We start from the raw sequence: 25,195 nt of genomic DNA on the forward strand, positions 1-25,195 counted from the left end.
TTTCAACAACAACATCAACCTTTATGTCTATTTCAGTTTGATTGGTTACGATCAAAAAGATCAAAATTAGACCAACCAAATATCATATTTAAACAAGCTTTGAACTTTATACATTTCAACCTGCATGCTAAAAAAACAAAATACCTCCAGCGACAACTAACTTTTATTTTCTCCTAGCAACCTCTAAAAAAACAACATATCTCTAGCGACAACTAACTTTTATTTTGTACCCAACCGTATTTAATTGTTGATCTTACAACGCCTGTTATGTACCGCTGACTCCAATGCCAGTTAAGTACGGTTGAGCTCTGTTAGGCATCAAAACCAGGAAAATACATTGTACACTAGAAGACATGGACATGGTTCCTCGAAATACATTGTATAAACAAACAAGAAAAAATGCTGGAAATGTCTTCGAGACCAATTATATGTATTTCTTTTGAAGCCACTGCATTTTTATACAATCACGACCTTCTTCACACGTGTTCTCTCTGCACACAAAAAACAAGAGTTAATGTTAGATATACAGTAGAAGCTTCTTTCAAATTAATATGACCAAATGAAAAAGCTTAAAAAGTTCATAATTGAAAGGGTGAAAAGACAAGAAATATGAGTTCAGATCAATAGTAACGACAAAGATAGTAGAGAAGGGTGATTAAGTAGAGAATATGTTCAATAGCTGATTAGATCCATAAAAAGTGAAAATATGTGCTGAGAGATGAAAAACTTGAAATTTTTAAAATGAATAAAAATAATAATATAGATCTGGGAAATATATATTCATATATCATTAAGAGAAAAATTCATTGTTCTAACATAAATGATCCATAATGAGGAAATATTAAGACAATCATATTGATAAATATTACAAAAAAAATAATGCAAATCAACTTGAGGATTTGGTATTAATGATATACCTTTGGTACTTCGTAGATTTGATTTTCGAGAGAGATGATTGTTTTCATAAGAGCATCGTCATCTTCATCTTCGTATTCACCTATTGTTATCAAACCTAGATCGGATTGGTTGGTTAGACTAATTGGATAAGACATTGAGAACATATTCAAGCTATTTAATATTATTAAACTATCAGATCTAAAATTCTATTAGACAAGTGCTGACTTGATCAAGTGAAGTTGGATGAATCACCTAAGAGATAATTGATGTATCCAAAGAGGTAGTGAAATTTTACAAAAAATATTTGTAATCAAAGATACACATGACACTAAAGAGGAAAAAATATGTTATGAGGATATAAAAAAACAAAGAAAGAGAGAAAACGACGAGAAACAAAAAAAAACACAATGGAGAAGTATAAGATGGAATGAAGCGGCGACCACTTTTATACAACACAAGTAACGGGAGACGAGATTTAGATTTAGGGTTAAGATGTGGGCTTGGGCCTAGATAAGTTTCATGCAATAGGTAGACATAATAAAAAATTGCTCTATAGGTTTCCTTATTTTCTCATAGCAAACCTCTACAAAACAAATTACCTCCAATGACAGCTAACTTTTAAGCAAATTACCTCCAACGACAGCTAACTTTTATTTTGTACCCAGTCGCATTTAATTGTTGTTCCTTTAACACCTATTATGTACCGCTGACTCCAATGGCAGTTAACTACGGTTGAGCTCTGTTAGGCATCAAAATAACTTACTTTTGGTAACCACGACACAAAAAGGTATGTATAAACACCTTTAAAACAAAAACACAATTCTAGAAGCAGTACAACAAATTTAACAACAATACAGTATAACAAATAACTTAAAACTTCATAATTTGACATCAAATCTCTACATATGATTTAGACACTTGTAGTTGGAACAATCACAAAGATAGAGCTTATTACTTTCAATCATCAGAAAAATCTGGATGCTACAGCGTCATCATACTGAAGAATGTTAGGATGATAAACAGTTTTCTATAGGTCTTTATTTGCATCCACCCCCAGATCTACGCATGGTACCCGTACAAATACATGAGAGGCAATTTGATTTTTACCAAGATGGACAAAGTATTTGTTAATTTGTGTCTTCAACTCATCCAACTTGTATGTGGGGGTTAACAAAACCTTAACCATCCTCTTCAAAGCTTTGTAACATAAATGACCTTCAAATTTCCCATCCTGAGAAATGATTCACTTTATAGAAGTAGATACAAGAGAAAATATCGTAATAAAAGAAAACATATATACGATAAAATGACTGTACTTAACCGAAGACATATATTTATATAAAACGTGGTGAATGTAATTCTCTCCAAATAAATTGTCGGTGCCACACAATCTAGAAGAACATTCAAATACTATTCTTTCCATCCCGAAGATCTTATCGTTGGGAATAAAGAGAGTCATTTAAAGATCACCTTTTAGAAATGAATCTATGTTGGGACTAATCTCTTTGTTGTGTTTTGGTGATTTTTGTGAAAATGGGTTGTTTTATCTTGGTTTTCGGGTGTCAAACATTGATTACGTTTGAACCTTTTTAACCGGTGATATCTTATTTTTTCTTGGGAAGGGAAAAAGTAAGCAAAACCCTTGAGAATCGAGGTCCGGGAGTTGTTTTCGCTACGGGAAGGTGTTAGGCACCCATAACGACTATAGTATCCTATAGGAACCGTCTTTACTTTCTACGCGCGGGTTTTATTTTTAAATGCTATTTTGAAAAGTGATATTAAGCCTAATAGTTTTCTAAGTGAAGAATTGGAGGGAGAAGAATGTGTTTGAATTTTTATTTTATTTGAATTGAAGGAATTTTGTTCCTTGCCTGCGTACCCGTTTAAGGGATCAAATCCACCGTAGTTCTCTTCCAAAAATATTTTTGTTTTTGTTGGTTGATTTTAAGTGAAAATTGGAATTTTTAAGAATGAGAGGGAGAGGCCTCAAGGGCATAAGATTGGAAAAAGGTGAGGTGGAATTAGTTATTTTGCAAAATGAAAGTCAAAGTATGATTAAAGTTCATTAAAGTTTGATTAAGAAAATAAAAGGAAAATCAATGGGATTTTGATCCCAAGGTTTATTGTGAAAAAGATTTGAGTGAAGTTTGTTCAAGTTTTTTTGGAAAATGATCTTATCTAAGTGTAAATCCTAGGCATTCATCTAAACATACAATCCTAAACATACATCTAAACATGCATATCCTAGCCATATATCTAAGGTGAGGTGTGTGCATGTGTCGGTGCTTGTGTCGGTGTACATCATTAGAGTCCATTGTCCTTATTACATCATACCCTAGATACATTCTATGGTCTTGCAAGAATTTAAAAGCATAGGAAAAATATTACAAAATTCCTAAGTTTTACATTCTAATTTTTGGTGAAACTTGAAGTGCAAGAAATAAGATGGAGGAGGAGATGAAGTATGGAATGCTTATGAATGAATGAAACATGAAAAGAGATAGTTAGTGGCATAAGGAATAATAGGAATTGAAAATTATAAGCAAGGGAAATGCTAAAACTTGGCAAAAGTTAATGAAATTCCTAACCTAAAAGTGGCAAGATATTCCTAAAACTTATCATAATGTTAAGACAAGTGCATGACCTATAATCCTCACATCATGTCAACTTTTCTAAAGGTCTTATCACACTAAATAATATGAGGATTAGAAGTACACACTCAAGTCGAAAATTATGATAGGTCTTAGGCATATTTAGCACTTTATTCATACACTAAAGTAATTACATAACTTGCAAAGCAAGAAATCCACAAACCATTTCACAAGTCAGTAAAACAACCACAAATTCAGGGGCATATCTACCACAAAATCACATGTTAAGTACCCATATCATGCACCAATGTATCATGATCAAAATCATAGCAAAGTTCCTCAAAAATTAACAAGAAAAGTAAACAAGTAACAAGAATTAATACTCATATTTTTATCAAATTTTATTATGCAAAAATATTATAAAAACATCAAGAAAAATATCAAGAACTCATGGAAATTTATTTGGAATTTTTGCACAAAAATTTGACATGCAGAAGGTGTAAACAATAGAATCCAGTACCGAAATAGCAAAACCAAAGCCAGGAGACGAAATCCAGTAGAAAAATAAGTCCAGGCCCACACACCACATGAAATGGATCATCAGAATACCTAAGGATCGTTGGATTGATCCACATGGATCAGATCCAAGATCCAGAGGCCACAACATGCGATGGTACATGGAAGATAGATACACGCGCGCCCACAGGATCATGCAGGGAGTATATAAGCGAAACTCAAGAGAAAACCCTCATTCTCCCTTTCTGTTTCTCTCTCTAACCTACAAAAACTCTCCCTCTCTCTCTAAAAGCTCTGCAAGTCGGAGCAGAAGAAGAAGATGACCCGAAAGTTTTCCGGCGCGGTGGTTGCCGGAGGCGCCGCCACGCCGGAAAACGAAACTTATCGTTTTTAAAACTTTCTTTTGGCAGTCGGTTCGTATTCCTCTTCTCTATCTAAATTTTGTACTAATTTCTCGAAACAGAACGCACACAAGCCTAGATCTAAGTTTTTAGGTTCGGCACTTTTTGTGATAACACTTAGGAACGAAACTTCAACAAGAGATTCGTAGAGTATTTACCTTAAAGCTCGTATAGAAGCTTTTGAATCTTTGAAGCACTTCTAGCTTTTCTTGCTGCTCTTTCACGATCTAAGCTTTGCATGTGTTGTTCTGGACTTTCTCGATGTTCGTACGAAATGCTTGTGTTGTTGTTCACGTGATGAGTTCGGATCTGGCTTCCATTTTCTGAATTCGTGAGTTGTGATATTGAGCTTGAACTTGTGGCTGAAACCGTTTCGCAGATTTCGTCACTGTGATTCGGTTTTGGTGTTGTTTGTGGTGGTTTGCGATGAGTTTGTGGTGGTTTGCGATGAGTTTGTGGTGGTTAGATTCAAATTTCTGAGAAAGTTTGTTGTTGATGTTCTTGGTGTTCTTGATGAATATTCATCAAGTTTATCAAGAACTTTGTGTTTTGATCCGAAAATGCAGAGAGAAATGGAAAATTTTGTTTGTGTTGATTTTTTTGGAAAGTGTGAATTGAATTTGACTTTAACTGATGAAGTGGCTTTTATAGCTGATGACTGGAATATCTGGACCAATAGGACACTGCCACGTGGACTGGACTGTAACTAACTCCCTTTGGACAAATGAAAAATTGACATGTGGACTGGACTGCAAATTTGGACCAAAAGGACTAATCTGCAAAATAATAAAAGACAAGGACCAAAATGCAAAATGACACAAAAGGACTAAAATGCAAAAAATAATAAAATTGAATTTAAAAAATGTAATTTGAAATGAACGTAAAGTGAAACGATTAAAAATGACAAAACGGACTAAAACGAACCAATTACTTAAATGAGGTACTTTAAAGTAACCTCTCTCTGCCAAAATTTCGTGTGAAATGACCAAAATGCCCCTGGGGACTAAAACAACTAAAGATGACTCAGATGCAATTTTAAAATGGATTTTTAACAGGGAATTGAAGCAAGAGTTTATACAAGCAAATCAAAAGACTCAGAGACAATTATTTTAGAAATTAAACAGGGTTTTAACACATGAAAAGACTAAAATGCCCCTAGGGGCTAAACTGACTCAAAATGACTTCAAATGCAATTTTTGAAATGGATTTTGACATAGAATGGAAACAAGGACTTACTCAAACTATTTGAAAGGACTCAAACCATTTTTCAAAGACTGAAAGAAATTTTAACATAGGAAATGACTAAAATACCCTTTTATGTGAATTTTGCAAGTAAAAATGCAGAGAAAGATGTAATTGATCAGAGACAAACCAAATGACTTGAAATGCAAGATAAGAAGAATTGAGTTAGTATTTTTAGGTCCAAAATTAGGGTATAACATGGGTCAAAACAGGAGAAGTATGTTTTTGAATGGATTCATAGAGTTGTTATGTTGAATTGGATTGATTAGAATTTCTGTTTTGAAGTGTTATGTTTTGGTGAGGAATCGTTTGGGTGAAAATTAGGTTTTTGAGCTTAAAGTTCTTTTAAGCACTTTTGAGAAATAAGTCATTTTGGATTAAATGAATTAAGTTGTTTTGGGTTATAAAACAATATTTTTGGGTGAAAAATAACTGTTTAAGTGTTTGAAATGATTTTGGTAAAGTGGGATCGAAAACGGAATTAAAATCAGACTTTCCCTCATGCGCAAAAACATGAAACGAGTTGTTTTGCTGGCATGAGAGAAATGCACGGTTTGCCCTTCACGGAGTGCTCGGACAGTGCAAAACTCCTTGGACAGTGCATTTTGTGCTGCAAAATGTGCGCAGTCCGTGTGAGCGTCGTATGGTTCGGAACGACAAAATTTTGTAATTTCAAGGTTCCAAATGCATCTCTATGATTTTTAGATACTTAAACCTATTTGAGAAAAGAAATTGATTTCAAAACATGAATAAAATGAGACCAACTTTGGAAATTTTGGGAAATGAATGGAATTTGTAAAACGAAGATGTAGTTAATGAACTACTAAGATGTTATAGGATATGTAGGAATGTTTTCATGATATGTAAGAGCTTAGTATCCTACTTTTGTTGAGAAAATTGAAAAATAGACGATTTTTGTGAAAATAGAAGAACTTTGTCAAAAGGAGGAATTATGAATTAAAAATGTGTAAATGATTGATGGGTGTAAAATATGTTGGTTATCATGATGTGAGCAATTGTCCGTCTATTATGCCAATTGTGCCTTATGTGACAATGTTGCTTCTTTGTTGGGCTAAACATATAAATATATGATGATGACTCTTATGTTTGATTAATAGTTTGGTGGTGATTATGTATATGTACACCTTTGATGGTTTTAATTATGGCGTCGATGTTGATGTTAAAATGGTGATGTCTAGTATGAACGTATGCATTTGGTGAGTCATATGTTCATGCATTCAGAAATTTTGGTGATTAGGATATTTTAATATCCAAGTGGAGATAGGATCCCTCGGAGATATTATTTCTGACATCCAAGTAAAGATAGAATATTTATATCCAAGTAGAGATGGATTAATCGGTAAAATGACTTCGACATCCAAGAGATCGGTAGCGCATGCATGTAGGGGTGTCTAGAACATAGCATGCATACAAATTGTGTGATGATGTGACTTGGTGTATTAAACGGATTATGTGATTTGACAAATTATGCAAACTTATGTGAAGTTGTGTACTTGAAGTATAATTGATTGGTGGTGCTTATACACTTGGATTGATGTTGTTAATCTATGATTGGTGTGATGATTTATCACTGAGGATTTGGGGTCACATGCATTATTGTGTTATGAATGAATTAAGATAATGTCCACATGATGTTAGGAGTGATGAGTATTTATATGTGATATACTTTAAATTCTTGAATGTCATTCCTTCATTATATTTTATTATGTGGAATATTATCTAACCCTCAGTGGTCGTTTGGTTGACCATCTACCCATTTGTATGAATGGTGTAGACGGCGTGCATGCTTGGAATTTCTATTTCTTGTGAGTGTTCGAGGACTTTCTTAGATCTACCCTTCTTTGTTTTGCTTGGAGTGTAGTTAGGCTCTGATTTAGGAATGTCTGAACTTTTGTTTTATGTCATTTATCAGTTATTGAATTTATTTGTTGAGACTATTGTTATGAGACCTGAGACATGGTGTTGAAATTTAATGATTCATGTACTTGAGGATGATTACATGTTGATGAGATATTTATGTATGATATGATCTTTCCGCTGCGAGTTTTATGTAAACCGTATTTATGAATGATATGAGAAAATGTTGGTGTGACATCTTAAACACTTTTGGATAATTGAATTATTTGCATGTTTTATTGCATTCGGGAAGCTACACAAACTAATGTTTGCGTGAATTAAGTCGATTCAGCATCACCAAAGCAAATATAAGAAATAACTGCATAAACTTAGCACATAGCTGCATTGATTTGTTGTCTCGGAGCTACACAAACTCATACCATTAAGTATGATCTCAAGCAAGCTAAACCAAACCAAAATATGAACTTATCACAATTGAAAAAACTGAAAAACTAGACATCTTGATCACTATAGAAATATCATATATATGTTATATACATATCTTATATATACCATTACTGCTTAAAAAAACATGAAAGACAACTTTGATATAACATCTAACGGAATGAGCGTATTGGCCTCTAAACATTTCAATGGTGCATTCACATGGCTTTAATATAGTCGGAAACCCCATGAACGAATTTTTCATCAATATCATATTTGTAAAGAGTTGGCCTCCAAGCTTGAAAATTTGCACAGAATGCCAGTAATTATTTTGAATTTAAAGTACAACAAAAATATGACTAGAAGCAAGCGAGCTAATAAGGTGGATATTACTAAATGAGATTTTAAGTTCAATAAAATACAATGCAACCAATCAAATCTTCCCAATCGTATCCTAGTTGTCTTAGACTCACTCACACTTCTCTATCGTGTCTCACTTGCCAACGACTTTTGTCTTCCAAGCACATCTCTCGTGAATAACATATTTCTGACGACTTCAGTTTTCTCAGGTATATCATTTTTGCAAGCAAGCAATGTTTTGTTTTTCTCCATTTGTATTATGTGTTTCCATATTTGTAAGTTCCCCCATTTCTTTCATGTCCTCTTATTCTGATTTTCATATCTCTCTCTTTTACTGTATCTATCTCCAAGCCTAGTGGTGTTTGGTTGTGAGAAGATTTTATGTGGAATCCAAGATTCGAACCTGTATCCCCACATTTCCACCTTCCTGTGTGGGTTGATTCGAGTATGTGTTTGCCACTACACCAATAGATAAATTTTAAAAAAACTCTATATCTTTGACACTGTTTCTCTTTTTTGTAAATTGTAAGTTTCTTAGTCTCTAATCAGAAAAAAATTTAGTATAGTTCGTGAGTTTTTTCTTAGGCTGGTACCATGATAAGTGATTAACAAGCTCTTGTGCTGCAGCAGATTCTGCTTGTGTCAGCTCTAAGGCCTCTTTGATTTCAAGAAATTGAATCAGTAACATTAAGTATATTCCAGCTAGCCATATAGATAGAAGAGTGTTACAAGTATGCTTCTTCTAAACAAGAAAGTTAAACAAGGTTTCATATAGAATCGTCGTTTGTATGGAAAGCGTAAGAACCTAGTAGGTAAAATAAGAATAATGAATTTAACCTCTGACAAAATCAGTAATTTCCAGCTTCACTAACTCATCAGCCAGGAAGAAAAATTATTTAAATAAGGAAAAACATAAAAATCCATTTGCACGAATAACAGGAATAAATAAACTCATTGATCATGCCTTCAGAAATAACAGTCTAAATGCGTGACGCTTCTTGGGAAACAATGTTTCAAAAATACATTTAATATAATTCCTAGAAACCAACAAAAAAGACATTTTACGGCTGTGATTGGACATATAGAATATCTGGCAAGAAATAAATCATATACACCCCAAGAAATAATCAATCTGAAGTAAACAAAATGTAAAAGACATGAAAACACACATTGCAAAAAAAGTTGTTGAACAACCTTGAAGCTTACCATCCTTGGTCGCCCAAAAACAACAACTGTCAGATCAACAGAGGTGGTGCTAACTGAAGCTTATCAACCTTGGCCGTTTCTTGAGAATTTCTGTGAATTTCTGTTCCTGAAATTTTACAAATATGAATATGTTATAACAACCATACTAATATATGTGAGTCTCTTGGGTCATGATTCAACTTATCAAAACCGTTCAAATGTATGCTTCTCAAGGGTAGTTCATGAAGCTAATAGGAGCTAATAAAAGATTTCTACCAGTACCTAATTAAGTACCTAATTAAGGTGATCACTCACTTTTGAAACTCCTAATTTAGGTGACAACTAAATTTGAAAGGTAGCTTTAAGACCTTATAGTTAACCAAATAAATGTGAATAATTTAGTGTTTTATGTGCACCAAAAGAAAGATGCCCTCTAAAACCCGAAAGTACTATAACAAATTTAAGTCCTCCTCAATGATTTCAACAAGTTAATGAGATATTTACTTTACATATGATAATTAAATGTTGGTGGTTCTCCTACTCAGTTAAAAAGAAGATACCTGAGTTTGGAGGCCTTGCATCAGTAATTTTTGACCTTGATTGCTATTTTGTAAATTTTCCAGGTTGAGGATAGTCTCTCTAAAAATAAGAGTGTTTAACAACCTGCAATACCGTTGATAAATCAATTAATACCGGAGCAAGCATAATTGTATATGTGTTTTTCATGTTGAAGCAGAAGTTAAATAGAAATGAAGTAATTTAGTTCTAAAGCTAATGTGCTAGGTCATTCATCACGACAATTTGATTTAAGTTCCGTATTTGTACAAAATCAACAATGAACGAAAGGATAATTATCAGGGAAAATACAGACCTAAAACAAATTTAATCAAAAGACTTGTATGAGCAAAGCAGTTAGGGCAAGCAAATTTGTGCAGAGATGAGAGGTTAGGGTTTCTTTATGAATGAAACGTTAATGAGCAGCTTTGGCAGACAGAATAGGGGATGTTGGGTTGGTTTTTTATTCCAATTATACCCTTAAACAAATTTATTTTCTTTATTGACTTATTCTTATCAAATTACCACATGCACCCTTTCTCTGCTGGATTTTCGCAGAGGCCAAATAGACTTATTCTTTAAGAAATCCCCACGTGTATATGTATGTATGTATGTGCTAAGTCAAATGCTATTTTTCCTCATCCATAACAGAGCCTCCACTATGCATGGAGGTGAGATACACGCTTCTATATTTATGCTGTTGAACACACCATTTTGGAAAAACACCAACTAACACATAGTATACATACATATACTCTTTCACTTTCATTTTTCTGATTACAGCAAAATATTTTCTCCCCTCCAAGTGCATCGAGTTTATGATCTTTACATTCGAGTTGTTTTGCAAGCTCCGAATATGATAGTTATCGGGGAAGGACGTAATTCATAAAATTATTGTACCCGGATACCATAGACGTATTCTGATCCACAACAATCTCTCTTTAAACCATTGTTCTAGCCAATCCTTTGCGCCCTCTGAGAGGGTTTTGTAACAGGTTAGCAATTTCGTTTTTAGGAATTTTATGGTGGTGGGAAATTTGAAATGCTAAGTTTCCTGTATGAGAATTGATGGTATAACATTTTTTTAATGAGATTTAATCTTTAAATTGATTATTCGGTTATTATGGATAATGGTTGTTTTTGCAATGACAATGTTTGATAATCCATAATTTAATTATATGAGACTTTATGATACTGACATACTATTTGAATCAAGCTGGAATATTTATTGGCCACTATATTTTGGGTCACAGAGTTAGTTAGTTATGTTTCTTTCACCAAGAAATACACACATTATTTCGGATTTAGATTCTCTCCATTGAAAATTTTCTCTATATTTCCAATCTCCACTTTGATTATCTAGTTGTTGCTACTCTTAGGCATACAAATAATAATTAAATAATGTGTACCAAATTTTTTTGAAGTGCCCAATGGTTATACGGTTTGAAGTACGTTCAAATGAGATATTATAGAAAATTTGTACAATTGTCTAAATGATTATGACATTCAATTAAAAAATTTAGGTCATAATGGTTATATGATTCTACTTTTTCTTTGTAACTAAGAAATAAAAATCAAAAGGCAACCAAACTTTTTTTCTGTCAAATACCAAGGGAAAATAATATATTAAAAAGAAACTAGGATTCAAATACCATTGGGCATGAGTATACTTTATATTGTTTGATTTCAACTTCAACCAATTCCATGATACACTCTAATGTAAGATGCATTCTAATTAAGCCTGAAATCTATATATATCTATTCAGGATTCAAGATTTCAAATCCTCTAAATGTGTTGATAATTCCATGTCAACTATAAAGTATCCAACTTTATTGTGAAAGAACTTCCGTGATCCTTTTATGGTATTAGGAACAACGAAGAAATCTGCAAAATACAAAAAGGAAGAATTAGGTCACCAAAATAGAAGAAATGTTAATATGACTGGCATTTTCAAGATTATGATTGAATTTTGAAAATGTCAGTTGTAGTAATGTTTTTTCTGTTTTGATTAACTAATTCTTCCTTATCGTATTTTGCAGATTTCTACATTATTCATAATGCCAAAAAATGATCACCAATATAGATTTTATTGGAAGATCTTTCACAATATTTTTGAATATATTATAATTGTCTTCGAAATTATCAACATATTTCAAGGGTTTTGATATTTGAATGTTGATTAGACATCGAAATCAGGTTTCATTAGGGCATTTTAAAACTGGTTGAGTTGGTAAAATGAAGCTTTTGGAATTGGCTTAAATCAAACAATATAGAGTATAATGTTGCTCATAGTATTTGTTGAAAGTTGAAACACAATACACAAGACATAGAAGCACACTTACTTAACAACGAAGAAAAGGAAGTTAATAGCATTCAGTACCTTGTTACACAATTATTTAATGGGATTTTATAACCTATGCAACATTGCATAGGATAAGATGCAATAAATGTACTACTTTTTTCAACATAAACCATCATATTAATTAATCTTTTCTTCAAAAATGATTCTTTTTCTCTATCATATTAATCATTCTATTTTTTTTATAACTTCATACTACAACAACAAAATTACTTCTAGTAACAATAAAGATTAGCAAACCAATTACCCAACATAACTTAACCTGATGACAATGTATTTTTAAGCTGCATGCTTATTTTTTTCTTCATCATTAGATAATTTTCCTTGCACTTGTTAATAGAAATATTGTGTTTTAGTATTGATTTTCTGGGCTGTAGCTTATAAGGGTGTCAGCAAAGAAGGCAAAAACACTTTATTCCATGTCTTATGCTGTTGTATTTGGCTCAGAAAATTGGCCAGAAGATCAATGTTGTATTTGAATACACCCTTTTTTTTGAGAGAATTTGATGACACCCTTATAAGCAATGTTGTTGTATTTTCTTTACTCCGAGAAAATCAACTCTTAGTCATAAAGCTTATTTTTTTATCATTAGGAAAATTGCCCAGAAAATTGGAGACACCCTTATCTAAAAAAAACGTTGTTGTATTTGATTAACGGATAATTTTCCTTGCATTTGTTATTAGAAGTAATTTTTATTGCTGTAGTATAAAGTTATAAAAAAAATAGAATAATTAATATGATAGAGAAAAAGAATCATTTTTCAAGAAAAGAATATTTAATATGATAGTTTATGTTGAAAAAATGGTACATTTATTGCATCTTATCCTATGCAATGTTGCATGGGTTAGAAAAACCCTTAATTATAATCTCGCTTGTTTTAAAGTTAGTTAGCTTTGTAACTGAATTGTCGAGCTGTCAACTAGTTTGTTATCATCTTAGTTCGATTCATACTTCAGTAAGGTAATGGTAGCAGGGTGGTGGTTTTCGTATTAAATAGGCTTTACTTTACCTTTTAATTGTTATAGACTTATAGGTATATGTATTACAAGAGAGACAGCATTGGTTCTTCATATAACGTGTTCTTTCATATGATATACAGAAATATTATCACTTGGAATGCTACATCATGTACACTGTAACTTGCAAGCAAGTCTACTAGTGTTTCAAGACATGGATTTTGCTTAAAAATGGTCCAAATAAGTTTTGGTTCCTGGTGAACAAACTTTTTATATAAACATTGACGTATTATAAAATAAATGAGGGTTATTTTTATTGTATTAATTCTTACGAGACACCGACCTATCATGGACCAAAGGTAAAAGGAAAAATGAGGTCTACTATTTCTTGAATTTGAAACTTGAAATCACCACTGTCTGATGTGACTGTGTGTTCTCTTTTGGGTTTGAGGTTTATCACGTATGCTACTGTTATCATGAAAAAATATTATATTGAACTAAAAAATTGGCTAAAATCATCATATAATTGTTGCATTGCTGTCTTAATAATTTCTGAAAAGAACTCAATTAAAATTTAAGCTCAACAAGACTTCTCAAATCTCAATACCTGTATAGAACATACTGTGGGAAACTCCATATTATTGGTTCTACAATTGCCTCTCACTGTTACTTTGACATATTATAAAGTCCGTGTTTTGTTGATTCTCAATTACATATGAAGTATCTATGTGGTTTGAAAGAATTGCCATATATGCTTACATAAGGGGATTGCATTTGAACTTACCGAGTTAGAGATATCGATTTGAAGAAAGGGAGCAGATTTTCACCTTTACTAGAAATTGGTAATCAAATCATGTTGTTGGGGTTTGAACTAATGTCAACTGCGAGTGTTCTTCGCTTTTTTTGAAATATAGCATATTAAACTAACACGTACCCAGCACAAGCCATACGAAGGAAGGCATTGGTTAATGACCTAAATTAGGTTGTGCATCCTCCTATTCATATTCAAACCTAATAATTTATTATCAAATTTTTAAATCACCGTCGTGTTGGGATCCTTGGTATTGCAAAAATTGCGGACAAATATGGATGATGCGGTCGCAATCACGGTCTCAAATCAGTCATAGGGACATCAAAAACATTGACATTGTGAGTTGCAGATCTTTTTTAAAACCTATTTGGTAGTAGTTGCATTGATGTTATATTTTGTGTCTTTATTAGATGAATACCAAGAATTGATGGATAGTTGTCGTCATTGAATCGATGGATCGTTGTAAAAATTGGATTATTTTTAGCTAATAAATAGAAGATACAAAATTAAAGCATCTTCTATATAAAGAATCCACATTATAAAATTTTAGGCAATTAGACAATATCTTAAGTTTACCTTGTTTGGCTTTTTTTATTAATTTGTAGGCTCCTATGGTTGTACTTTGCCTATTTTATAAATCACATGCAGTTCAGATGTTGTTTAAGTGATTAGAAGATCATGGAAAAGTGGCCATTAGGTGGAAACTCCTATCATATTAACAAAACCATGAAATGACACTATACTAAAGTTTTACAACAAAATCAGAATGACCATTGTTGTGAAACCAACCAGATCACCACCAATAGTTTTTATTTTCCGAAACAAGTTGCATCGAATGAACAGCTTTGTACAAATACTTCGTCCATCCCTTTTTATAAAGGGTTACTTAAGTTTTTAGTCCCTATAAATATTCATAGTTTTGTTTTTAGTCCCTACAAAATAAAATCACACTTTTTATGCCCTGTGACATTTTCCTTGAGCATTTTAGAGACCAAAATGTTGATGGAAATTTTTGACAGGGACTAAAAATGCTGATGGAAAAATTTTATAGGGACTAAAAATGCTGATGGAAAATTTTATAGGGACTAAAAAGTGTGATTTTATTTTATAGGGACTAAAAACAAAATTCTGAATATTTACAGGGACCATTTACTTAATTAACCCTTTTATAAACATTCATTCACAATGATACATTTAAGATGTCATAATACTATATTTCAAAAGGACAGGACATGCAGTCCCCCATTGTTTTAAAATAACAATTCCTTCCAAAACATGTAGAAAGACCTGATCAAGTTGTATCTATATCTCCTTCAAAAAAAAAAAAGTTATCTATATCATTCAGCAATATCAGACGCAATTCTAAATTTTAGAGTAGAGTTGATTAAAACCATCATTTTTATTCCTCACACCGTAAAATCTTGTCTTGGAGAAAAATTGTAATTTATTGTGTCTTGCATATGTCCTACAAAATCTTCAGAGAAATGCTAAAATTTTACATGTTCAGAGAAATCTTTAAATTCAATTTTGAAGCGACAAATCTTTGCCAATGAGATTTAAATCCTTTTTTTTAAACAAATAAAAATTATGTTTGAGAGAAAATCCTTTCCTTTGAACAAATGGTTAAATATACATTTGAAATCTTAGCTAATGCCATTGTTAAAGTTTGAGTAAATTACACACTCCTCCTATGAGACATTCTCATATTACACTACACAAATGCATTTAAAGTATGTTATCTTTGCAATGCATCATGATGAAGATTGAGAGGTATAGCAGTGGCCGATGCAGCAGCGGAAGCATGCGCGGAGAATTTCGATCACTAAGTAGTGATCTTCATGTCCTTTCCAAATGCTTCAACCTATTTAATAACATTCAGTCACAATGATAAATTTAAGATATATTAATTCACTAAAGTACACATACAAAAGACACCATAATAACCAAAACAGTACTTTATCAAATTAAGCTCTTAGTATGCTTCAACCTAAATGAAACAAACCGCAAAACCAAAAATTACCTACAACTTGTCACCAATGTAGATCGAAATAGATAATTAATTAATTATCCCTAAACAGGCTTTTACTATGCTTCCATCAATATTGGCAACATATAGTGGACAGGCTACATTTCTACTCTAGGTACTTTCGCAAAAAAACAGCTTATCCACTATATGCTGCCAATATTGATATTGGCTGTTTTAAAATTGAAGTGAACCCTAGAAATGACATTATTGTGTTGCAACAACTGAAAACGATAAATATACAAGGGTGATAAGTGTGTACGAAAATTAGTAGAAAACTTCAGCATAATCACAAATTTTCAAGGGAATAATTTACGTTACCTACTTCTCTCTCTCAATTTCAACCTCTCACTTCCTGAATATGTGCATCACCATTCCCTTGCAAATATGTATCCTCTACCTTTGACTGTGCAAATGACACATAAGTGCTTATTGCTAAGTCAAGCCTAGTTTTCCTCATCCATAACTGTAACAATCACAATTGTTATTTCCTCATAGCAGTCAAAGGCTATTTTCCCTCATCCTTAACAGAACCTCCACTATGCATGGAGGTAAGATACACGCTTCTGTATTAATGCTATTAAATCAAACACACCATTTTGGAAAAAGAGATGAGAGACAGGAAAACACTTGAGTACAGGAAAATTGTTTTCTCCCCTCCAAGTACACCGAGTTTCAGGAATAATATTTCCTGTTTTCATTACAAATTCAAGTTGTTCTGTAGCATAGTATACATACACATAATTTTGGAAACCACAAAAACACCAACTAGCACAAAAACTTTCATTTTTCTGATTACAGCGAAACATTTTCTTCCCTCAAAGTACATTGAGTTTTTGTTCATTACATTCAAGTTGTTTTCCAACCTCCGAATATGATAGTTATCGGGTAAGGACCTAATTCATAAAAATATTGTACCAGGATGCCATATTCCATAGACGTATTCTGATCCACAAAAATGTCTCTTTATACCATTGTTCAAGCCAATCCTTTGCGCCTTTTGAGAGTTTTTAACAGGCTAGCAATCTCATATTTTTTGATATCAATGGGACATAAACAAATAACACAGACACACTTCACAGGAGAGAACAGAGGAGAGACTTTGTATTTTGAACTCTTATATTTTATTCATAAAACTTGATATGTCAGAATGGTACAAGCATGGCCTTTTATAGGCAAAATACTAAGACTATTCTTAATGACTAAGCATACTTAGCTTCCAAGTAATTATAGAAACATAAGACACCTAGTATCCATGTGTTGCTCTTTATACAACTCTTAATTGTTAAGTAAACTTTAATGGACATGTAAGTTACTAATAGCTAAGTATTAGTGTTCAATTCAAACTTTGCAACTTAAGTGGCAATCTTATCTCATAAGCCACATCATACTTCTAAAATCTTCTAGATTATGCTTGATTTAATTTTCTAACATTGCCTCCCTTAAATCAAGCTTGCATCATTCCAAGCATTTTCTTCATTTTGCAAAATGACTCGGTCTTCAGCGGTTTTGTAAAAATATCTGCAATCTGCTCTTCAGTGGGACAGTACTCGATCACAACTTCTTTTGAGAAATAAAGATTCCATCCTTCTGTTGAACGACCTCAATGCCGAGAAAATAGGACATTAGGCCCAAGTCTGTCATTTCAAAACATCTTATCATAGCCTCCCTGAATTCAGCAATCATCTTTGAATTGTTGTCGGTGAATATCAGATCATCGACATAGAGGCACACAATAAGAACATCTCCAGGATCAATGAATTTGATGTAGAGTGTGTGCTCAAATGGACATCTCTGATAGCCGTTTTGAATGAAATAAGAATCAATCTTTTTTGTACCATGCTCTTGGCACCTGCTTCAAGCCATACAATGCTTTCTTCAATCTATAAACTTTATCTTCATTTCCTCTGACCACGTATCCTGCAGGCTGCTCAACATACACTTCTTCTTCCAAAGTACCATTAAGAAATGCAGACTTAACATCCATTTGATGTATTTTCCAAATATTTTGAGCTGAGAGTGAAATAAGCATGCGAATTGTATCTAATCTCGCAACAGGAGCAAATATTTCAAAATAATCAATACCTGCTTTTTGTTTGTAGCCTTTAGCCACCAACCTCGCTTTATAGCGATCGATTTCACCACTGGGTATGTACTTTGTCCTGTACACCCACTTCACTCCTATTGGCTTCTTGTCTGGTTGTAATTCAGTTAGCTCCCATGTTTTATTCTTTTCAATTGCTTTGATTTCTTCATCCATAGCTTTTATCCAATTTTCATCACCAGAGGCTTCTTCAAAAGTAACAAGCTCACAATCTGCAAATAAGGCAAAGTTGATAATCTCTTCATCAGATGGGTCATTATCAGTACCCAAAACACAATCTTGTAGTCGAGCTGGTAATCTCTGATTTCTTTGTGCTCTATTCGATGTTTCTGGCTCATCAGGCGCATCTGGTTCATCAGGTGTTGTATCTATATTCTCAGCCTCCTCTTCATAATCATTTGGAGTTATTATTGGCTCCTTTTGTGACTTTGATGACCAATTCGACATTCCTCCTTCATCGAAAGTTACATCTCTACTGATAATCACCTTCTTGGTGTCTAGATTGTAAAGCTTGTAGGCCTTTGAATTTGAGCAGTAGCCAATAAAAATACATCTCTCGCCTTTATCATCTAACTTCTTTCTGATTTGATCTGGTACATGAGCATATGCAATACATCCAAAAACTCGAAGGTGTCTGTTTGAGGGCCTTCTTCCAGTCCATGCTTCTTCGGGAGTTTTCTCTTGAACACTTTTTGTTGGACATCTGTTCAAAATATAAACTGCAGTGGCAACTGCTTCTGCCCAAAATTCCTTTGGCATTTGTTTGGCTTTAAGCATGCATCTCACCATATCCATCATTGTTATGTTCTTTCTTTCAGCTACTCCATTTTGTTGAGGAGTGTATCTGGTGGTTAACTGATGTTGGATTCCATGTTGCTCAAAGAAATTTGTGCCGACGAGGTATTCTTGGCCTCTGTCTGTTCTGAGTGCTTTGATTAGACAACCACTTTGTTTTGCTACGAACGCTTTGAATGTCTTGAAGGCATCAATAGCTGCTTTATCTTGGTTTTCGGGTGTCAAACATTGATTACGTTTGAACCGTTTTAACCTTTGATATCTCATTTTTTCTTGGGAAGGGAAAAAATAAGCAAAACCCTTGAGAATCGAGGTCCGGGAGTTGTTTTCGCTACGGGAAGGTGTTAGGCACCCATAACGACTATAATATCCTATAGGAACCGTCTTTACTTTCTACGCGCGCGCTTTATTTTTAAATGCTATTTTGAAAGTGTTTATTTAAACCTAAGAGTTTTGCTAAGTGAAGAATTGGAGGGAGAAGAATGTGTTTGAATTTTTATTTTATTTGAATTGAAGGAATTTTGATTCCTTGCCTACGTACCCGTTTAATGGATCAAATCCACCGTAGTTCTCTTCCAAAAATATTTTTGTTTTTGTTGGTTGATTTTAAGTTTGAAAATTGGAATTTTTGAAGAATGGAGATTGAGAGGCCTTAAAGGCATAAGATTGTGAAATTGTGAGGTTTGATTAGTTATTTTTGGAAAAAAGTCAAGTATGATTAATTTTCATTGAAATTTGATTAAGAAAATAAAGAGAAAATACAATGGGATTTTGATCCCAAGGTTTATTTAGAAAATGGTTTGAGTGATATTATTCATGTTTGTTTGAAAAATGATTTTTTTCAAAGTGTAAATCCTAGGCATTCATCTAAACATTCAATCCTAAACATACATCTAAACATGCATAACCTAAGCATATACCTAAAGTGAGGTGTGTGCATGTGTCGGTGCTTGTGTCGGTGCTTGTGTCGGTGTACATCATTAGAGTTCATTGTCCTTTACATCATGCCCTAATTACATGCTATGGTCTTGCAAGAATTTAAAATTGCATAAAAGTAAAGTACAAAAAATTCCTAAGTGTTACATTCTAATTTTTGCATGAACTTTAAAGTGTAAGAAAGATAAAGACTAAGAATATAAGATGGAGGATGGGATGCCTTATGGAATGCATGAAACATGAAGTAAAGTGGTTAGTAATATAAGGCATAACAGAATAGAAATATAGGCAAGAAAAGCTATCATAACAAAAGGGAAGAAAATGGATATAAAGAAAGCAAGAACACTATGTAATAGACCTAAAATTCATCACCAAGACAAGGCCTAACTATGGCTTATAATTCTCATGGTTCAACATATTTTCAAGACATGAAACCTAGGGTTTAAAATGAGAATCTAAAAGTTATTGTAAGCCTTGCATTTTAATGTGAATTTAGACCTATTTGCTCTATTTATTCACAAACATAGCTTGCAAGGCAATCAACTAACCAACACATGTACATATCCAATACAAACACACATTCAAACAGTAACAAAATTCCCACAAAATCATATACCATGAATCATAAACATCCATCAAGAAAGAGGATCAAATCATACCATTTTCATAGGTTTTTTTAATAAGAAATTCAAGTAATAAAGCAAGAACATGTCACAATATTTTTCATTCAATTTTTTAGTAAATAAGCAGCACAAAGTCATCAAGAAAATATCCATACATCTCATGAAATTTTCTAAAACAAATTAATCATGACAGGGGTGCAATTATCAAAAAATAATGTGGAAATAGCAACAAAAACAAGTAAAAACGAAAATCTGCAAATGAAAAAGTCCAGGCCCAAAAGTAAGTGGATCCTGGATCATCCAAACGCATCCGGGGCGTTGGATTGATCCAGGTCAGTCTAACCCTAAATCAGACGGTGGAGACACAGGTTCAGGGGTGAACCAGACTGGTTCAGGTGAACCGGTCTGGTTCAAGCCCCTTTTAAAAACACAACAGGCCGGTCCAGATCATTTTACACTTCGCTCTCTCTCTCTCTCTTCTCTCAAACCTAGTGAGAGAATCTCTCACTTCTCTCTAAGATTTCGTCGTCTTCTCCGACGAGCACAACAGTGCAGGTACGGTGGCCCGCCGGTGGCGCCGCCGTACCTGAAGCTTTTTTCTGAAAATTTTAACACTGTTACGTTCGTCTTTGCCTCCTCTTTAAGATTCTGGAACTAGTTTTTCAAAACGAGGCTTTGATAAGAGCAGATCTGAAATTGAATCTTACGTTTTTAGGTTTTCAAAACTTTTCGTAACTTCTTGAAATGAAACCCTAATCTACACTATTTTCTTCACTGATGATGATTATGAGCCTGGATTTACGAAATAAACGGTGAATCTTTGAAGATTTACATCTTTAGGGTTTCGTTTCGAAATTTTTTCGAATCTTTTCAAAGTTTATACTTCGATTCACCGTTTCTTTGTGTTTGTGGATCTTCGTTGAGCTTTTGCGATGAAAACGAAGAAGTTTTTTGAGGATTACCTGGTTTTATTTGGAGATTCGAACGAAAAGATCCTTGCTAAAGCTCCTGGTAAGTTCTGGAACCAAAAATAAATCGGTTATCCTCTGCTTCTTCTTCACTGGTTCAAAATTGCTTCGATCTCTCTTCTTCTCACCTCAAAACCTCTCTGTGATCATCCAGTTCATTGCATTTGTGACGAATTTGGGCTCGAATTGCAGAGGAAGTGAGAGTCGCAATGAATTCATCAAATTGATGATGAATTTGATTTCTGGAATTCTAGGGTTTGAGAATTGTTCTTTGTGTTCTTGGAATTTTTGTGCTTTTGATCGTAACTGAATGGAGAGAGAATGTGAAATCTGTTTGTGTGATGTGGCTCGTGGTTAATGGCTCTTGACACTGTGCACTTATTTATAGCTGACATGTGTGATGTTCTGGACCAATAACAATCTGCCACGTGGACTGGACTTGTAACAAACTTGGCCTTGCTGAGTTTGGGATTTAAGGACCCTTTTGCAATTTTGGGAACTTGAAGGACTATTCTGCAAATTCAAAACTTAAAGGGACAAAACTGAAAAATAACAAAAAAAGGACTGAACTGCAAAAATTTAAGACTAAAGGACTTAACTGTAAAAATAAAAAAACTTAAAGGACTAAAAATATAAAATTGAAAAGAGACTTAGAGGACTGAAATGAAATAGGGAAAGGACTAAAGTGCAAATAATAGGACCTTAGGGACTAAAATGCAATTAAGAGTAAAATTGAATAAAAAATGTAAACTGAAAAACAACGTAAAGTGAAACCAAAAATAAAATCAACAAAAGGACTAAAATGAACCAACTACACAAAATGAGGTACTTCAAAGTAACCTCTCTCTGCCAAAATTTCATGTGAAATGACTAAAATGCCCCTAGGGACTAAAACGACTCAAAACGACTCAAATGCAATTTTAAAATGGTTTTTTAACAGGGAATTTAAGCAAAAACTTATGCAAGCATATTGAAAAGATTTAGAAATTAAACAGAGCTTTAACACATGAAAGGCCTAAAATGCCCCTAGGGGCTAAACTGACTCAAAATGACTTTAAATGCAATTTTCGAAAGGGATTTTGACATGGAATTGAAATAAAGACTTATTCAAACCATTTGAAAAGACTCAAACAATTTTTAAAGGACTAAAATATGTTTGGATACAGGAAGTGACTAAAATACCCTTTTTTCATGAATTTTGCAAATAACATTGAAATAATATGCAGAGATAAATGCAATTGATCAGAGACAAATTCAAATGACTTGAAATGCAAGAAAGATGTCTTGGATGACTTGAAATGCAAGAAAACATGGACAAATACACAGTTAAAAAGGTTTGTAAAGCTAAGTTGAGAGATAAAGCAGAGTGAAATGTCAGTGTAAACAATAGCAAATTGGCAATTCTTCAAAAGTAATAGACATATATCAAGGATGAAAGAAAATTTTGAACAAGTATTTTTAGGTCCAAAATTAGGGTATAACAGCTGCCCCTATTTAAGTTTCTTTGTCCGGAGAGTCAAGAGACGAAGTCTTTGATTTGACGGGACGAAGATACTTCAATATTAACATTTGCACTGTTTTTGGACATAAAAATACGCTCCTCACATTTTTCAAAAACATGAATGCCATGCAACATTTTGATTATGAATGCAAGACAAACAACTGGAGTCTACAGAGCATGCCATATCACTGGGGATTTAGGTAGACATTGATAGGGTAGACAAACCAGGCAACAAAAGATAGGTACAAGCCGCTCTTTGGATCGAACTCGCCACTTGACCATGGAATATGATAGACGTTTGGCAAGTGCACCAAATACTATCGAAGTAGTAAAATATCGATCCCACGAGGACTGTGTTAATCTCAATTCAGCAATTAGGTAAATTATTTAGGATGCGTAAAAGTTATTTTTGGTTTGCCACTAGGCAGTAGATTTGATTGCATAAAATTAAATAACATAAAATAAAGATTTGGTTAGAAAATAATAGAGAGATGAGATCAGGTCTTTCGAATCATCTATGTTCCCCTAATTGGTATACTGCACTTATTCTTATGAATGATTTTCTAGTTCCACGATAGTTAACAAAATAGTCCTAATTAATCCCTTGAGTTAGGACCCTCTTCTCAAACTACAGCCCCTAATTCCTTAGGTGGTCTAATAATATTTGAAGGTTTAAGCACGTTAACCTAACATCACTAACAAACGATTATCCATTCCTAGACTAACCATGTTTATTAGAACAATTCAATTAAGTCTAAGTCGAAAGCTATGGTCAGTAGTCATTCGTTCTCACTAAATCATGTTTATATGGTGTCAATATATAAAAAGCATTAAGAACAATTGAATTGAATAAAAACTAGATTGTCATTCACAATAAATAGAGTTTCACAGCATCATGTATCAATTAGGGTTACAAAGAATCATCTCAGACCTAATCTCTAAGAGATTTAGCTACTCATAATTGAGTTTACAAATAGCATAATCAATGGAAGAATTAAAACATACATAAACTGGTAAAGAATGGAGGAAATCGCCCCGTTCTTCAGTCTCCAGGTTTGCAAATCGCACTTTCTCTCTCCAGAATTCGTAACCCCTGTTTTTGGAATAGACTTCAGCTTAAATAGGCACAGAAATTCGCCTAAAATCGTGTCACGTTTTAAGTAAATCGTGACACGTTTTTAAAAACAGCTGAAGAAATCGTGTCACGTTTTTGCAATCGTGACACGTTTTGTCCCAATGTCGAAAGCATGTTTTTCTGGTCTGGTAAAATCGTGTCACGTTTTGGCAAATCGTGACACGTTTTTGGCGTTTTTCCAGCATCTTCAATTTTTCCTCTTTTTAGCACTTTATCATCTTTTCATGCTTTTCTTGCTTTTCTTGCTGCTTAAGTTGCCTTGTGAACTCCAAAATGTGATGAAAATGACACTAAAAATAGCGCATAATTGACTGTCATCACAGCCCCAAACTTGAACCATTCCTTGTCCTCAAGGAATCTACTTGCAATATTGACAATCGACAGTAAAATAACAATTACCTGATCAAGCGATAGTACCTAAAAGTTCAACACCTTACTAGCTAAAGATGAGCTAGTTTGACTTGTACGCATCCACCAATTCACAACTCCACGCAAAAATATGAAAGGGTTCACACACAGTCGACATGCAATCTACATATTACCATACGCTTGAAAAGTTTCTAAACGTCAATCAAAATCCATGTCAATGCACACTTTGAGGTCTTTAAGGGTTATAACGGGGCTTAGGTGAAGGTGGGATAATATTTGGATAAGTAGGCTACACAAAATTTGAGTTAGGCATTCCTATGGAAGTTAAGCACAAAATTCAATCCATCATTCATTCACCTTATGGAACAACAATTCTTGCAAAGGTACTAGAGAACACTTGTAACTATTGGGACAATCGAGTTTAAAGTTACTCGAATTTTCAATGTTTTGTCCCTTTTTTCATTCTATTCTTTTCTTCCTTTTTTTTTTTTTTAATACACCATTTTTGTGTGTATTTTTCATGATAATGTTCTTTGTTCTCTAGTACCCCCAGCCCCAAACTTAG

At 33.4% G+C, this 25,195-nt stretch overlaps 2 long non-coding RNA genes across 2 annotated transcripts; both read right to left on the minus strand.

The window, feature by feature from the left end:
- Positions 1 to 1,416, minus strand: LOC146914942 (uncharacterized). The gene is made up of 2 exons (XR_015013204.1): positions 918 to 1,416; positions 1 to 491 (listed from the first exon to the last, which is right to left on the minus strand). It is a non-coding gene; the product is annotated as an uncharacterized LOC146914942 (long non-coding RNA).
- A 14,345-nt stretch (positions 1,417 to 15,761) lies between these two features.
- Positions 15,762 to 16,330, minus strand: LOC146914943 (uncharacterized). Its single transcript, XR_015013205.1, has 2 exons — positions 16,197 to 16,330; positions 15,762 to 16,037 (listed from the first exon to the last, which is right to left on the minus strand). It is a non-coding gene; the product is annotated as an uncharacterized LOC146914943 (long non-coding RNA).
- Positions 16,331 to 25,195: the final 8,865 nt, after the last annotated feature.

This window comes from Medicago sativa, chromosome 6, assembly GCF_051527215.1.
Source record: "Medicago sativa cultivar Bolivia chromosome 6, Bolivia_mono, whole genome shotgun sequence".
Taxonomy (NCBI): Eukaryota; Viridiplantae; Streptophyta; class Magnoliopsida; order Fabales; family Fabaceae; genus Medicago; species Medicago sativa.